This window comes from Astatotilapia calliptera, chromosome 16 (assembly GCF_964374335.1).
Source record: "Astatotilapia calliptera chromosome 16, fAstCal68.1, whole genome shotgun sequence".
NCBI classification, from domain to species: domain Eukaryota; kingdom Metazoa; phylum Chordata; class Actinopteri; order Cichliformes; family Cichlidae; genus Astatotilapia; species Astatotilapia calliptera.
Window position 1 is genome coordinate 29216895 of NC_137437.1, and position 16779 is coordinate 29233673.

Here is a 16779-nt window from a genome sequence, read left to right on the forward strand (position 1 = left end):
GACACGGTCTAGAGTTCCAGTTCAGGGATTCCAATTACCTGTAATGACACCTGACAGACAGCTAACCGCTACAACCTGTCAGTCAAATAGGCCACGCCCCTAATAATGCAATATTTAAGCCTTACACAATTTAAAGAGTGGAATTATAAATCAGTTTTCACCTGTACAGTTGTTATAAACACAGAAATATATAGAGAGACCAGACCTGTTTGTTGTATCAGACTATAAATTTGGTAATTTTAACATGTGAGTCTGTGGGTACTGATTCACTGCTGGAGCGGACATGCAGGGCTCGCTACTTAGATTTTGACTTCATTTCTTAATTTTAGCCTGTTTAGAGCACCAACTAGAAAATCTTTTAGCAAGTAAACCAATAAAAAAATAAGACTTGTTCTAGAAGATAACTTCCATGCAGTTCAAACAAGACCAAACCAAGGATCTGATTCAAGAGAAGGAGGATGGACCTTTTATGATAAGTACATTTTCCTTTACATTCCTTGTGTTGTTTCTTATGTGATCTTTTATTCCTTTTCTTCCGTCCTGTTTTTAAATCCAGTAGACTGGAGGAAATTCAACAGTCTGCTTTCTGCAGAAAAAAGATATCAGTTTCAAGGAATTAAAGTATTAAAGAAGTAATAAATGACATTCTGACATTTAGAAAATTCCCCTTATATTGCCTTTCCTCCCTGGATAAATGATAAAATCCCCCTTCTCTCACTCCCAAACACTTCCTGAAGTTGTGGGACCTGTGGGATCTATTCAGAGTTAACTGCTTTTTTTTAACGTGACCTCTGTGGACCAGCTAAGTTGGTCCAAACATGCAGAAAATAAAAAGTATTTGCAAACACAGAGTAACCTGGAGCTGAAATGTGACACCAGAAGGTGAAACAATGGCGTTATTAACGGAAAAAAAGGGAAAAAATGCTGTTCACACGTCCCGAGTCGTTCTGCGAGTTTCACACATTCCAACGGCCTCAGTGTGAGCTCATATCTGTGAAAACCATCAGCGTGTCCCATTATCCAACGACACAGGAGCCTCTCTGTGGGATTCAACTACAGACCTGTGTGTCAAAGAGCTGTCGCCACATTCCTGACATTTGTTTTAACCTGCTTAGGCGCACAAACCATTGCTCTACAACGCTGATCACACAACATCAGCTGTCAAATGGGTCATTCCATAAATCCCACTCCCACTTGACCCCTATGGAAAATTAGCTCATATCTTTAATGTAGAGTAAATCTGAATATATTCAGTGAAGCCATGCAAAGTTTTACCAAAACTGGGATAAATTATGGACCTATCAATGTAGATAAGACAGGAAGTAACAGAACCAGGCTCAGGGACTGGATGTTTGATCTGTTTTTTGATAATTCACCGGATAAGTTAATTGGTTAAGTAGTAAAACACAGCAAGCTGTGAGAGGTACTTTAAGTTGGTGAATTTACTTGAAGTTTAACCTCATAACTTTCTAAAACAAGGCTGTAAGTTCCTAGAATAAACTCCAAGCGGAGGCCTGAATATATAATTGATTAAAAGTGAAATGTGGTAACCAACGTAGCCACCTGTTAGATTCAGCTAAAAATGAAATATAAATAATTGCATAGCAGCTTTAAGATGATTTGACTATCGGCACTGAAAACACAATGATTCAAAGTTTCCACGGAGTGGGAATGTAAAATCACTGTGGATCATTTGTACTCGTTCAGGATTTTTCACTCATGCTATCTCTAAATTTTTGTATTGTTGGTAGTTTGTTCTTGTTTTTACTGAAGAAACCGTCAGAAACGTTCAGGCTCATATCACTGTGTGACGTGGTATAGGTTGCTGCTCAGAACAAGTCAGCATATCATATTTTACTTGCTGTCGGACACCAGACTCACTTTCAAGGGTCAAGGTAGTTTTTAATATAGTAAGATATTCTACTCTAAGTTAAGAGGGCTCAAAAACAACAACCACTGTGCAACTCTGAAAATACTCACAAATATGAAGTTTTGTGAAATAAACTAAGGACATTGTAGAAGACAACCCATCTGACTGTGGGTGGTCAGGTTCATTGAATTAATTGAATGAGTGCATAATGAAGTACAGTAACTTGACGTATGGACCACCCTTCATCAGCTAAAATCAACACGCTGCAGCAGCAGGAACATTGATCTCTCTTCCTGATACTTTACTTGGACAGTCAATAACGATCGCTGGCATATAGAGACAAACATCCAAAGTCGACCAATGACACAACTCATCAGCACAGCCAGCAGTGGGAGGTGAACTAATGATCAATTCAGAACTCATTGAACCTTGTTTGTGTTCTGATTAGGACTTAATTGTAGCTTCAGTTTGAGCAGAGCTGGCGGTAACACAAAGGTCAGACGGTTAGTTTAGCAGGAATTTATTTAAACCTGCAGGAATTTGCAGAGGTGGAGTTCAAGTTACAGAGCAGACATGTATATGTTTTAAAACTGATATATTTTTATTTCATTTTACTGAAAAAGAATTAAAAAGTTTTACAAGGAGTAACATTGTCTAAATTGCCTGAATAAATGTCATTTTACAAAGCTGTTAACCCTTGTTTTACCATTGACCTGGTGGTGGAACCACTGTACAAGCGCTTTTTAAATGACCATAACTCCAATAGTGTTTGTCCTAGAGGCAACATTCTAACAATTTCGGGAAGAAGAGAAGACGAGCTTTGCTGAGATATTTGGTAATCAAAGGTAATTATGGTATTCACAAGGTACTGCTGTCTGAGCACGAAGATGAACTAGCTGGGTCTAGATTTAACCATGTGCACGTCGCATTATTGTAAGATTATTGCTGGTCTTGAAAGACATTTCAAACACTTCCTGAAATACGAAAATTATTTTGGAATGTTACAGCCAATATTATAAAATAAGGCCAGGCAGTCTGTATGACACTTGGTGATAAAGAGTAAAATAGCAGAGAATCGCTGTGTGGAATTAACTTTATTTGGCAGCAATAAGAAGCACGTATGGAGGTATGTAAGTGCTGACTGTGGATGGTTGAAGCGCTGCTCTAACTGTGTGTAAGAGGTTATTATAGAGACTGAAATATGAAAAAGAATCAGTGTTAGGCTGTTTATGAACATGTTTGTGGTTTTAACAGCACGATAAAATTTCCATAAATGATTCCACTCGGTCATTTTATTCACCTAAAAAATCTTAATATGCCTTAGTATATTTCAGTCTGTATCGCTGCAGCGGTTATAGAGTGGGAGCTTAGAGTGCTTAACTAGACTACATCTGTCACAAATATGTTTAAAACTAAAAGTTATATTGTTTTTCATTAGGTTTGAACTTCTCTGAGGAGTCAGAAATGTATCAAACAAAGCATTAAACCACTGAAAGTACTGTTTGTGTTCATGATTTGAAACATTTTTGCAAAAATTCATGGTAGTAACAATTCCACTTTAGCAGTAGCAGATTTGTCATCATTGTAGGTGATTGTCAGATGATCCGGTCACATGACACGGTCATCAGGTAAACAGGAAGTGATAAAGGCCCTCCAGCTTTAGCAGGAAGCTTTTGGATCTTGCTGAAGCCTGTGTTGGATTCTCTGTGTTGGTCAGGAGGAGGAAACTCTTAAAGCAGGTAACACCACAGTGGCTCTTTGGTTTGTGCTGGCTGTGTATGGGCGACATTTGCTGTGTTACGATTAACTTGGCTAAAATTTGATGAACAGTGAAACTATTTTCAAGTAGGCAGAGACGCAAAATAAAGGCCCATGCTTGTGTTTAGCTGTGTGATGGTACCAAATGTAAACAATAAGCTTCAACGTGGAAGTCTATGGGAGGCAGAGTCCTTCAGCCCGACTCAGGTGGCTATGACCGCTCTGAGGTGATTGGTCCTGTGAGACACACCACTTTAGAGGCTCTTTTTTAAGAAAAGCAGGAAGTAACATTTTCTCGTCTGCTGTGTAACACGCACTGATGCTAACACACCTGATGACAGACGTGATGACAGACGTGCTGACAGACGTGCTGACAGACGCTTTGCAGCCAACATACAGCGTCTGACTCGGTGCGCTGATATTACAGTCCACGTGATGAAGACATTTGTTTTGTCAATAATACACTCTGCTCACACACACACACACACACACACACACACACACACACACACACACACACTGCCATTACTGCTGTCATACCTGTTGTCCATCATCTTCTTTCATTTAAAAATGAACATCAAACTCTTCTGTCTTCAATCTCTCTCACACACACACAGCTCAGAGGTTAATGTCCCCCCGAGGGGCCACAGCAGCCTGACCCCTGACCTTTCCCAGGATTCTCCTCTGCTCCTGGCCTCTGGTCTACATTTTATACTCCATAAACATGCGATCAGACATTTTAACGCTGCAGAGTCAGGTCTGAAAATGGGTTCCCCAATGAGAGCTCAAAATCGTAGCGCGAGACTCTGTCACTCAGGCGGCAGTTGTTGTGCAGAAGAGCGGTGTGACGGCGTGCTGTGTACACGTGAGCGTGCTGCTGTTTCTCGTGCATGTGATGGACATTCGCGTGAACACATTTGACTCAAGTGGTTTTTATCTCAGTGGGGAGCTGCAGCAGAGGCACTAAAAGCACGTACCCATTGTTAAAGCACATAAAGATGGTACAGCAAGCTGCCAGCTCAAACTAATACAGCACGCTTTAGAAGAATAACATTGCTTACAGGTTTTTACTGGGTTGTATTTTAAGTAGTCTTTTATTGAAAAACTAAATTTTCCAGTGGCACTAAGAGCTCAATTTATCATTTCTTTCTGTGATTGTTTTTATTATTTTGTACTTTTTTGTAATTGTAACTCTAAAAGTAAACTAAAACTCTTCCTTTTCTGCCTTGACTAGTTAATGTAGTTAACTAGTTAACTGAAGTAGTTAACGTTTTCATGAAATTTAGTTAGCTTAGTTGCTAAGTTGCACCTAGCTGACTAACTGGCCTGATATTGAATGTTGCAGTAGAAAGCAAATGTTAGTGACATATTTGTAGCTTTGTGTCCTTACACAATTTCCTGAGTAATTTCACTTGAGTCAAATGTGTTCACGCGAATGTCCATCACATGCACGAGAAACAGCAGCACGCTCACGTGTACACAGCACGCCGTCACACCGCTCTTCTGCACAACAGAATTATTCCTGTTTGATATTATACACAAGTTAGTATTGTTGCTCCCATCAGCTGAACTTATTTTGTTAGCTGGCGAACTAGCATGTACACTTGTTTATTAGTTAGAAATACATTTACCAAGAAAGACACAGTTAGCTAGCTGTATATATACACTGCATTAATCTGGTTATAGCAAATTTGTAGTTTTAGCAGATTTTACTTAAAAGAAAGTGTTTCCTGCGTGGAGTTTGTATTAATTAGTCAGCCTTATCCATTCAATATAATATTTTTATTATAACAAATAAAAATAACAAATCTTGTTTGTTAGCAGGCACGTTCGCAGGCACGCTAGCACTAGCCAGCACTGGCCAAAAGATCAACAGCTCATGATTAGATATAACTGCACAAACCATCTCCTCTTAAACTTAAGGCTTTCTAACCTTTTGTAGTTTTCTACTGATGGTCAAATTTTTATTTAGAAAGATTAATTAACTTCTAACTAAGCTTACAGTAATTTAGCTGCTAATGCACAAATAATGTATTTATAATTGGTGTAAAGTATTCTTCCTAGCTAGTTAACTGGAGGTGGGAGACTTCATTTTGCATTATTTCGGAAATTGTGAGTTCTGGTAAATAGCAAAACAGGGTAGCATGAAATTCATTATTGTCAAAGGATTTCTTTTTAAATGTATATTATTGCTGATCAGTTGATTGCTAGCCTTTATTTCTGTCTGTATAACATTAACAGCCTCTTTCCAGGCGCTGGGCCCAGGCACTTAGGGTAATATTGTTCATTGTATCTGCCAGATAAACCAAGTCAAACAGTATATGAATAATGTGTGTTTCAGTACTGGCTGATCTGCCAGACCCTGGAGCTCTCTGTGATCCTCATTAAGGCCCTCAACAAACCTTAGCCTCTTGGCAGTCTTACCCATCATCATTATCGATAAACACAAACGACTGAGTTCCTTGCTATTTGGGCTTCTCGTGTGCCATCGTGTGCATGTTCCATGAAAATTGTCTGCCATTTTGGAAGTAATACAACCAAAATTGTATGTGTATGCGTATTCCCTGATTCGTTGGCGCATGCTTCCTGGAGGCTCGCAAAGGTGGCTAGGCCCAAAAACCTTCTTATGATTGCTTGGGTTGCTGCAGATTGCTACAGTTGCCCATTGTTTCCATGGAGGATTGACTTCACTGCTAACTACTCACCACTAGTAGGGAAAACGCTGCACCGCAAACCCAAAACAAAAGACATTTTCCTTCAAAGTAAATATCGTGCCTCTCTGATGCCGCTAACATGTTACAAAACGTGCCTCAGCGCTACTGAAAACGCAAAACAAAAAGTGCATCTTTTACTGTTATTTGAAGGCAAACTGTTGTATTTTTCACAGTTTTACTACTGTTTGGGGAGTGTTTGCAGACAAGTCAGCATCTTCCATGTAACTGCAGCAATCTGTTATGGACCAAAACAATCAAAAAATGGTGCAGTACCAATTTCACCTCCAGCAACCACTTACGGGTAGTTAGGTAGTGTTTGAGGAGTCTGGTGGTTGTTACAGTCTCCAACTGGTCTCCAGCCCTATCACTTGACATTACAGTCACATGTCCAAAATGGCAGACAAGTTGACACATGACTGCAAAGCTGAATTCAAATAAATGTTAATGTGATGGTCTTAACATGTGTCCGACCATCTGTTGTCGTCTGAAGCGTTTCATGATGTGTTGATATGATGATAAAGGGAGCAAAGCAGGTATTTCCAGTTCTGCTGACTCAAGATCAGAGGGGAGTATTTTTAATGGGTATAAAATGAGGAGATGTGTGTGCTGGTGTGTGTGTTCGCATCTATGCGTGGTATTGTGTGCCTGCCAGTGTCCCAGCCAAGCTGCTAATGATCCGCTAGTCATGAGGCCTTTAAGGCAAACCCAGGAGGCCCACCAGGCAGCCCACAGAGCAGAAAATATAACCACACAGCCCAATAAAAACATCACATCTCCATAAAGTTAACTATTGAAAAAGTACTTCTGCTTTTATAGATATGAAATTATACTTTTCCAATGGGATTCTTGGACCTTATTCTGGTCGTGTAAAGGTAAAGGACAGGTCAGGCTTTCAGCTGGGCTTTAATGTATTAACATAGCAGAATAACCGAAGCAACTCAGAGAGCGAGAGAGAGGAAAGCTGGACTGATGTGCAGTTCTTTCATCAAGGGAGCAGAATAATATAGAAATATTCCTACAGCAGATGTAAGCTGGCCGAAAGGGTTCTGCGTTAACATCAAACAGAATCATATTCCAGTGAATATCACAGTAAGGCTCACAGACTAATCCTTTACATAGGAATGAAATTCGCAGGATTTTGTTAAATCACAATAATTTACATAATTAACTGTGTCTTCACATGATGTAGGATGTTTACAGATTTAGTCACAGCCGTCAGACTCTTCAGATTTATTCAAAAACTGTGGACAGTTTACAACTAGAAAGAAAAAGCTCTGGGCTGCGGTCTGATTATTACGCTGTTTGCGTGTCTGAGTCACTTGCGCTCAGCTGCAGACAAAATTAAGAGGCCACCACCCTACAGACGCAGTCATTGCTGCAGAGGTGTAGCCGCTGCTCAGAAGGTTTTGGACAGATGACTTGATGGAGAGTGCAGATCTGCTTCGATGTTAGGTGCCAATAACATGCCACTTGCAGGAAGAGTTTAAAAGACCTCTTTGTGAGAACGTGATAGTATGTGGATGGAGGTTATGTGATTAGTTCAGATAGGCCAGGCACTCTAAATAGAAAGTAAGGTAAATGGACTGATACTTTCTACTCAATTTTGAGATCTCAAATTACAATCTACTGTAAGTCTCACAGAGTAGACTGCCTTTAAGCACTGCTGTTATACCAATATTTAACATTAACACACTTAAATGCATCAGGGGTCAGTATCTTCACCAAGGATACTTTATACGTGGACTGCAGGAGCCGGAATCGATCCAACAACTGTCTATGAGTAGACGCTCTACCACCTGAGCAACAGTTCTGCTTCTTTTAAAATAGATTGGTTGCTTGTAATATGTGCACTAAAAACATTTTGTGAAATGTCAAACGTAAACAATCAGCTGACCCCAAGAAGTCAACGGTCACCTACTTCCTGTCTGACCAGTTCTGACATCACTCTCTGTTGCCAGCTTCTGAAAAGTCTCTCGATTCACCTTCCTTCACCTCCCACGGATCATTATCTACTATTTGTCTCATTCCCACATGGGGATGTGATGTGGGTTGTTTATGTCTAATTTCTGGAAAGAGTACCTTCTGACTGGAAACTCATTGATGTTTCCATCAAGAAGACACTTAATTCTGAAAAGTGACCTTCTCCAGAGAAGAACAGAAAGGATGTACCTTCACTAATAGTGAAGCTTTTCTACACTGCGGCTCAGTTTACTGTCGACTCATTTCACTTGTGATGGATGGATCCTTGTATTATGACTATAGAGCCCATCACCATGTGGCGTCAAATGCTTTTACATTAGAGGTTCCTGCTTGCTTCCCTTGCGGCAGAAGCTATTGAGCTCCCAGTGAAGTGTAGCAAAGGAGTCGTTTAAAGAAAAGGAAAATAAGGTAGAGAAAAGAAATTCATAAAGTGGAGACAAAAAAATGGAGGCAGGCAGATAGGACGAGATGTCAAGAAACACTAAGCACATGTGGAGAAAAGAGAGTGTGAGGGATGGTAAAAAAGAAAAAAAAATCCTTTCTCGCCGACCAATTTTCGTCTGCTCTGAGTGGCTGTCCACTTGTGCACACACCATACACCTCCTCTGGCTAACTACCTGACAAAACAGAAGTACCACAGAGCCAAGACGGCCTGTTAGCAGCGAGACATCAAAAAGCCGACCCGGTGAATCGTTGTTCTCCTCTGAGTCACGGCACCGGGCCTGTCAGGTGGCACCGCCAAAGAGAAACCTTGAAAACGAGAAGCGCGTTCAGGAGGGAAGACATGGGAAACAAATGGCGGAGGCGGCTTGTGTGGGTGTGGGTGTGAAGAATTACAGTATGAGTGGACTTCAGCAGGGAGACAGTGAAAGCCTTCAGAGGGACTAAAGTCTGCTAACAAATACAAAAGTGAAGTACACACTGACATGGACGTTGTTCTCAGAAAACACTGAATATTTAAAGCTGGTTCTTTGCTTTCAGTGACTGACTTGTAGTTTGTACCTGCTGCATTTTACATTTTTATAACAAACCCTGCCACCATGAGACCACACGTTCAGCTTGGCATACAGCCACCATGATGCTACCATCTCTTTTGAAGACATTATTTTATCTCCATCGTTGCTGCCAACATAGAATAGACTTCCTGGATGATCTACCACAAGGCAGCCAAATTATTGATCAGATAATTGCATTAGAAATGCTCCCAAAGGCAACAACTGCACAAATGTGGTCAGGAGGTCCAGTTCACTGACTCGAGTTAGCTGAGGTTCACTGAACCTTTCAGTCAAGAGGACACGGTCCTAATAATGCAGACTTTAAGCCTTGATAAAAACTTAAACAGATGAGTTATAAAATGATTCTCCTGCCCTAAAGTTGTTATGAAGAGGAAGCTAGCTATAGAGACCAAACAGGTTTTTGTATCAGACTGTAAACATGTTTATTTCTGCTGTAAAGTTGGACCTCGGGAGTCTATAGGTATGTCCCAAAACCTAGGCGGTATCCTTAGGAGGCCACATTTGAAGGCCAATTACGTCACAGCCAGGCGACGAAGGCTGTCCCAATTCGAAGGCTGCTCTAAATTCAGCCGACAAATGCGTCCTTCATTTTCCCGGAGTTGAAGGATGGGTCGGGTGTATCCTTCGTGGCCCACCGTATCCTAGAATTCATAGCGTGGCCCAGCCAATTCCAGTTTCCAACAATGGCGGCAGCTACTTAGTGTTAATATTACTGTTTCTGGATCACAAAATAAACTTTGAAGATATTTGAGAATGTAGCTGTGTAAACTTCAAATATCTGCTCGGGTTATCAAGACATCATATTTGCAAAAGTGCTCCAACATTTTCAGAGACATCTGTTACCCACCAGCTTGATAGCTAGCTGGGGTTCGAGGCTCACTACAGCCGGCGAGAACAGCAAACACCCAGCACATCGTTTTCAGACCTCCTGCGGTCTTTCGCTACTCAGGTTAAAAATTATATGTAAGTCATTTATATCACTTAAAAATTTAATTGTCTGGCTTTTTTCAGTGTTTTATTTGTTCCTGAGTAAATCAGTTTGGCTGAGATTACAGCTGAATAAATGTCAAACAGAAAACTGATTAAACAGAAGTGTGAGATGGTAGAGAATTTACTTCAACGTCCTGTTTTATTTTAGCGAGCAAGGAGCAGACAGCTGAGTTTATTAAACTCCACCGAGACAGCTGGTGACGCAAATCTGAAGGCTAGACCGTCCCATTTCACAGCCTTGCACTTCCGGCCTTCTTGGTCTTCGAAGGACCCGGCCCACATAGACAGCGAAGGCTGGATCCTCCGAAGGACGTGGTCTAGCTTTTAGGCCACAGCTTATGAGTACTGACTTGCTGCTGAAACCTCTAGTGGGGGTTAGAGGAACTGCAGTTGTTGTTACTTTAACCCTGGAGGTTGCTTGATGATGCAAAAAAAGCTAGCTGTAAGCAAAAAAAAGTTAAATTCATTTTTAAAAAACCTGACATTGGTCTCCATGATCTGCAAAACTAATGCACCAAAGATTTAAAAGTCTAGACATGCCAATGAGCTGACTGACATTTGCCTGCAGCATGTTAAATACTTGCAGCCAACTGTCGAACTGCACTCCAAGCTGAATCCGCACCCCCTGCTAGCAAAGCCACATGCTGAATGCTTGAACAAATCTGACCTCCTCATTAACCAGTTTGCTTAAGCATGCAGCCTGTTTTTCTTTGTCTTCTTCGTGGTTTTCCTTTGCTCTCATGTCCTGTCCTCTTTCACGCGATTGTTTTCTTTTGCGAGTTTAAACCAGACACTTTGAAATGTCTGACTTGATACAGAAACACAACTTATAAATTACTGGATGCCTCGTTGTCCTCATTGTTCTCAGAAAGAGGTTTGTATTAGATCACGAGAGGCTGCAAACCACAGTCGCTCCTCAGCTTTTTGTCTGCTGTGGTTGACAGCGGAGGAATATTACAGTCGCATTGATTTCATTAAGCCGCGATGCTGAGGATGCTGGAAAGGAAAGACTAGATTGCCGATGTCTGTTTCCCTCGGTGTGGTGATATGTTGTTTTGGAAAGGATAGCGAAGGAATATGGATGGTGCTGATCATGAGGAATCTGCGGAAATGCGTTTGTCAGAGCTGCTTTCAACTCGTGCCTGTCAAAGTGCAGCTTTGTGCGATCGTTACCACTGTCAGCACACGCAGCTTCACACCGAGCCTGCATCTATCTGTTTGGAAATCTGTTAGACAACCGTCGGCCTGTTTGTGAGAGCTGTACATGTTCAGATCAGAGTGAACCCTGCCTCTGTCAGCTCAGAGGAAATGTGATACTTCAGATGGTTTGAAAAAAGACAGTTACGTGTTAGGTAAGTTGTTTGGGGCTAACAAGGTCAGGCCTCTCAGTGAATAGGGAGGGAGCGACGGGCTGACTTTAAATATTTGACGGAACATAAAAACCAAAAGTGTAAAATCAAAATCTGATTGAAAACTTTAAAAAATATTTGGTAACTTTATCCCAGAATAAACCTTCGAAAGCTTGTTTTTTTTCCAGCATATATTTTTTGTTTCACGGTTCTGCGGTTATAAACCAGATGATGGAGGATTTCTGGGAATAGGCAGAGGACATGAATCCTGTCTGTCGTGGTTTTTGTAATGATCTTTGATGCTTATTTTACTCCTCCTTCTGTGTTTTTGATGGGTTTACCCTTTCATCTGTCTAGTTTATTCTTGCTTTGCTTTTCTTATAACACCTTTTCCACCATTTCTTCTTCACTCACCTCTTTATGCACCACCTTGCATTTAATCATTATCTCTGGGTCTCTCCTACAGTGTGTGTTATGTCCTCTTTTCCTCCCCAAACCCCAAACCAGTTGCAGCAGATGCCTGCCCCTCCATGAGCCTGGTTCTGATGGAGGTTTCTTCCTTCCCACTGTTGCCAAATGCTTGCTCAAAGGGAGTCATGTGACTGTTGGGATGTCTTTCTAATATGGCAAGGTCTTTCCCTTACAATACAAAATGCCTTGAGGAGACTGTTGTGACTTGGCATTACATAAATTGAGTTAAACTTCCAGAATATTCCCATTCCAGCATGGTATCGTGAAAAAGGGTATGAAAATGTGTCTCACTAAACATATTTGGCTTTTAGTGTGTATTGAATGAAGCTGGTGAGCTTTGCCTGGTCAGAGTGAAGGCAGAAGAAAAGTGTGTGTCCTGGTGTTATGATTGGTCATGTGTACTTGGTATCAGGTGGAAAAATGAGTGAAAGACTATAACCTAACCCTAACTTCTTAATGTGTCATTAATACCACAACAGGTTTAAAATGTCATGATGCATGAACTGTGCCTGAAATCATGTGCTGTTTATACACAATCCCATGATTTTACGTCAGAAATCCATTTGTTATTCCAGCACATGTGGTCTTAAATGATTTTCCCACTGTGACTTTTTTCTGTTGTTAAGAGTCTAAAGTAATAATTTATTGAAAAACAAATTTGACATTGTTTATCCTAAAAATTCCTACATTTACAGATGAATAGCGTAGAAATTTGATACTCTTTAGCTCTCTAACTCAATTTCATGATTTGTGAAGAGGCAGGCAAATATTTCAGACCACAGTCGAGTTCCATCTTTGGGAATTGGCAGCAGTGCGCAGGCCTCTCCCTCTCCAGCCCATCATGTGCAAATTCTCCAACAAGAGGTTTGGTCAGCGAGCAAGCGAGGAATCAAAGGAGCGCTGTGACAAAGCTGCAGAGCTGTGGCTGGATTTTTGATCTGGACTCAATGACAGAGCGACCAGATGGAAGCCATTGCAGATTTTAAAAAAAGAAAAAGAGAGAGACACATGGCAATACGTCTCTGCTCTGCAAGAAAAGGCGTGTGAAAGGCTTGGTGGTCTGATTAAACAAGATGCTTGAAGCAAAGTGCAAAGAGACACTTTGGGTTGAAACGCCAACAGCAGGAAGTTAAATGCGTCCAAGCTACAAACTTCAGCCTTTTAATTTTCTATAAGTTGTTAGATGTTAGACTGCTGAAGCGACAGTAAGTTTCAAGGATTTACAAAGGCAGAAAATGAATTTAGTGACAGGACGGAGACCCAAAGCTTTCAGTGAAATCGTTATTGGCAGAGTTTTAGAACAGAAGTGCTTGTGTGGTCCAGCCAAAGCTCAGACTGAGGGCTGTTGTGTGTAATGACTTGGTGAAAAAACTGGCCACAAATATTGGATCAGCGAGATTGCCGAGGAGGTTATGTGATTGGTTCAGTTTATTTGCTTGTTAGAAGGATTACTCGGAAAGTTATGGATGGATCTGCATGAAAAATTTTATTGGACGATCTGGAGTGATTTCCAGAAATCTTTGTGAGGATTTTTAACCACTATGAGATGGAGCAGAATTATACACATGGTGCCATCTTTTCACAAACACATCCCTTCTTATTTCAGTTTGAGATCCCAAACTAATCCTGATCCAGATATTTGCCTTTTAGGATCTAGTATGATATTTTTTCAGTATTTTTAATCAAAAACAATATGTTAATGTAACATTATGATTCAAACTGAAGTTAAACCATCTGTTCTTGCAGACACAATGAAGTATTTACTGCTGATAACAAACAGAATGAGTGTTGCAAGCTAAAAACTGCTGCTGTCACTTTCAGTTTAGTCATCTGCTCGACACAAAATGCATCATGGAGAATCTACGGTGGCCCAGAGGTCCAAAACGTAACTAGAACAAAAACCAGAAACCTGAAAACATTTCAGAAAACTTCACCTGATGACAGGTTGGAGTCGTATTCCTCAATTATTCAACAGTTTATCAAAACGATGATCATACAGGTCGGCTTTATGACAGTCAGTGAGATCATTACATAATGACTTAAACAAAAACATTAGTGTGATTTCTGAGTTTAGTACTGCGTTAATGACAATGTGATTACAGTAACGCATCACACTGGAGGCTGGTGTCATTTCCAGTTTCCAGTCACTCAGCAGTGTCTGTGTGTGAATTTTAATGTGTTTTGAACTTGAGGGCCACCGTAGAGACCTGATCTGGCCTTGCGTCACCTTAACTGTGTCAGTGACATTTGGCGCTCTTTTTTAATCATCACGGCAGTTCTCATGAAACCCCATCAGCTCAGTCTCACATCAACGTCAGTTTATGGTGACGCTGAAACGCTTGTGTTGGGGTCATGTGACCTGGTGGAAATCAATAATAGAGGAGGTTTTTGGCAGCTCCGTGTGTGTGTGTGTGTGTGTGTGTCCTGTATTTTTAATAGTCTAGTAAGAAGGCCAATTCTTCTCCTCCAGAGGATTAACCACACTGTCAGCCAGGGCAAGAACAGGAGAGGATGATGGGAAGGCAGCTGTTCTCCTGACAGGACAACTGTGTGTTTGTTCCCCCTTATCTGAACCTTTCTCTGCTACGGTGGTCAGACGAGCTAAAATTAAAGAGAAATGCTCAGACACATCTCTGACATTAGAATTAAATTACTGTGTTCAGAACTGCAGTGACACAATGGTGACAGGAGGGCGTGCACAACTATTTTTTGCAGTGGTTTTGTTGCTACATGAATCCTAAAAACTAATTTACTGACATTTGTGGCAAAAATGAGGCGTGTTAATTTACCTGAGCAGATGTAACTGGCAGTCAGATGGCTCAAAGTTGTGACGATGATCTCAAAACTTGGGTCTGTCCTGTAGTTGTTCCCCTCAGATGTTATGTCCCATATACATCTTATCCTCAGTATTGATGTTTGGGGTTTGAGTTTTCTTGACGTACTGATCTTTGTGCAGAAAAATGATTAATAACTTGGAGCACTGTAGAGCATGCATAGCCATGTGCACACACAGAACTCTGCAACATCATAAATCCACGTGTCTCATCTACTGCAGAACATATTTAGACGTGTGTCAGTTGTGTGTAACATTCAGATCTGCCCGTGCCCTTTAGGCGGCACTGAACGTAGAGCTTCAGGGCTTTGCAGCAATGGTTTGTTGCACACAGGTGGCTCTGAGTCAGATTCTTTCCTTTAACTTTTATAAATACCTGCATGCAGCTGTTAGACACAGATTTCAGGTTCATGCAAATCACTTTTTGTAATAAAGCTCTCTTTCTCTTGATAAATCATGTGCTCTGTCTCAGCTGTCAGATTTATCAGATTGATAAAGCACCTATGAGTCTCTAACACAAGTTAGCATCAGCTGCCTCTCCTTGATCTCAACTGCCATGAGAAACACTGGTGCAAAGACTGGTTAGTAGATTATCTGTTCCCCCATCATGTCTGCTCATTGTTCACCCAATAAGTTGAGCTTTTACTGTCTATATTTTAACTACATATAAAGCCTCCTCAGAACCAGAATGATCACGTTTTGAAATTTTCTATTCTTAAAATTCAGTCCACCACAATTTTAAGTATAAACAGCAGTGTCTTCCTCTCCCTCCACCCTTACTGAAGTCTTCCTCGCTCTAGCACACGCTCAGTCTCACTCCCGCCGTTATCCGTCACTCTCTCTTGCTCCTTCACTGTAACTGTCAAATCCCTGGGTCTCATCCTTTTTTCAGCTCAGTTCACTGATCACTCTTTCACACATCCCTTTCTCTGCCTCACATTTCTAATTCATCAATCCACCCACCGACTCGCAGGACTTCCTCTTCATTTTCTTCCAATCATCTGACCCTGCACCCCACTAAGCCCGCTGTCCACCCTCTAATGCTCTCCTCCTGAGCCCTTGCGTCCCCTATCACCAGGGGAGAGCAGAGCAGATTTGGGTTTAGCTGCTCAGTCGCTGGTGTTGACTGCAGTCTGTAGAAGTGACTGTGGTACCCCACAGTGAGCATGGGCATTGAAATAGTCCTCTGTGGGTGTGTTTGCTTTTCAGATGGGTCGCACTTGGCGGTCCAGAGCATCTTTCCTGTGTGAAGCCAGAGTAGAAGTGGGCCATGTTTCCAGGGTAGAAGTAGCAGTGCTGTAAATACTGGGATTCAGGGTCGAGCTGAACATCTGTACACACTGATTCCCAGGCTTATGAACCCTAAATACAACAGCAGCAACAACCTAGAAACCTCCTTTAGACCTTTTCACAACATGCCAAGAAGAAGTTTCATATTCTGGGAAATGCATGCATATTTTATGCCACCGGGCCCGCTGCAAACCAGCCGGGCCATCTCCAGATGACAGAACGCTTTTCTTCCAAGCTTAAAGCTAAAATAGCATTCCTCATAGACCACAAGTCACACACAGGATGTCAAATCTTCCACTGGACTGAATAACCTGTATACTGAAGCTCAAACAACAAGCATCTGAAAAAGTTTGGGGGCAATTTTTTAACTTTTATCCTTCTAGCTGAATGATCCCGGGTCCAGATTTCAGTTAAACTGATGTTTGCAGCTAATCAATCGGAAACACGGGAAAGAAGTGATACTGCAGAACCACTTGAGTCTGTACACAGACTGTCAGAGCTGTGAAAA